Consider the following 1,571-nt stretch of genomic DNA (forward strand, 5'->3'; position numbering starts at 1 on the left):
CCTCCCTCTCTCCCACCCTCCCTCCCTTACTTCCTTCCTCTCTTTTTCCTCTGCCACCCACCCCCCATTCCCTTTCTTTCTTTTCCCCAGTTTCCAAAGACTTTATTGGCAAATAGATAGTAGAAAAGAAAGGTTGATCCTACAGCTTCCAAGTCCATGGAAAGAAGAGCTGTGTTAGGGGACACTCCAAGCACTGGCAGAGGGGACTGCTGCTTTGTCCCCCCATTATTCATAGATCTGGTTGAAAGCACAAGACTGGGAGTCACCAGTTCTTTGGGTGACATAAGCTGTAGGCTGATTTCTTTTCAGCACTGTTTCCTGAATCACCACTAAGAACGATGTTCTTCCAACACGAGTGCAGAAGTCCCCGTGAATGTTGCCCAGATTGCATCCCCCTGGACTGGTCTCCCCGGGCATCTGTCTGAGCACCTGCAGCCCTTCCCAGACCATGGCCACAACCGGCCCTGTGTTCATGTATGTCTCTAGCCCCAGACACAATGGACGGTCCTTCAGGTCAGTGTAGGGCTGCTTCAGGTGTTCCTCGGAGGCCTAAGGAACTTCAGGGCCACAAGGCAGAATCCTTCTGCTCGAAGTGCTTGATGACCTCACCCAGCAGGCCGTGCTGCAGGCCCTCCAGCTTGCTGGCAATGGATGTGTGCTTGAAGTTGGCCATGGCCCTAGAAGCTGCTGGGGGTGGGCAATGGGTGTGCTGTTGGGCCAGAGCCAAAGGCTATTTCTTCCTTATTCGCTGCTACTTCTCGGGGCCCAGCACAAAGCCTGGCATGTGGTAGTTGTTCACAGTATGTTTGCTAATAAGTAAAGGGATCTTGGGAGAACTTAGATGGGAAAATTTTTGGAATATTTGGGCCAATCTCAATGAGAGTCAGAGAGAGCCATCCTTTCCCAAATCCTCTCATGGAGTCTGCCCAGCAAAAAGAAGACAGACAGGAGTGGGCTTCAAACCCCAATCCCATCCCCAGAGCAGAGCTTGGCACCAGGCAGCACGAAGATGCAGACAGATGCTCCCCATTCTTCCCCACCCCCATACAGAGGCCGCACGGCCCCATGCCCCTGCCATCCTGGCTCTTCCCAGGCTGGGGAGGCCCGGCCCTGCCTGGCTGGGCCACAACAGCAGGATGCTGAGAGCTTGCTCCACTTTCTCCACAGGCCAGAGGAGGGTCTGGGGTGCTCCTTCCCCGTCTGCTACAGCCAGACGGAGCCCCAACTGGGCCTGGAGCCAGAGAGATAAGAAGATCCAGTCATTCTCAACTTGCCACAAACTTGACACTCAGTTCCAATTGCAGAAAAAACAAATCACCTTCCACTCTTGAGATACCAGAAAATCACAGTGGCTCAGAGCAATCAGGACCCTAAAAGAGCACTCTGACCTCCCTGTCCTGGGCTCTGCACCCGTTGTGCAAGTGGGGAAACTGAGGCACTGAGACAGACGGGGACATGACCAGGCCCACACTGAGAGTCAATAAGAGAGCTGGGGCTGAAAATCCAGGTCTCCTGCTTTCTGGCTTCATACCCTTTCCAACCCCCCCCCCCCCCATTGGATAAATACCTGA

At 53.9% G+C, this 1,571-nt stretch overlaps 1 pseudogene; it reads right to left on the bottom strand.

Annotated features, from left to right (window-relative positions):
* Positions 1–225: 225 nt before the first annotated feature.
* Positions 226–673, bottom strand: LOC118544728 (nucleoside diphosphate kinase B pseudogene; annotated as a pseudogene).
* Between the last annotated feature and the right edge of the window lie 898 nt (positions 674–1,571).

Source organism: Halichoerus grypus, chromosome 5 (assembly GCF_964656455.1).
Source record: "Halichoerus grypus chromosome 5, mHalGry1.hap1.1, whole genome shotgun sequence".
NCBI classification, from domain to species: domain Eukaryota; kingdom Metazoa; phylum Chordata; class Mammalia; order Carnivora; family Phocidae; genus Halichoerus; species Halichoerus grypus.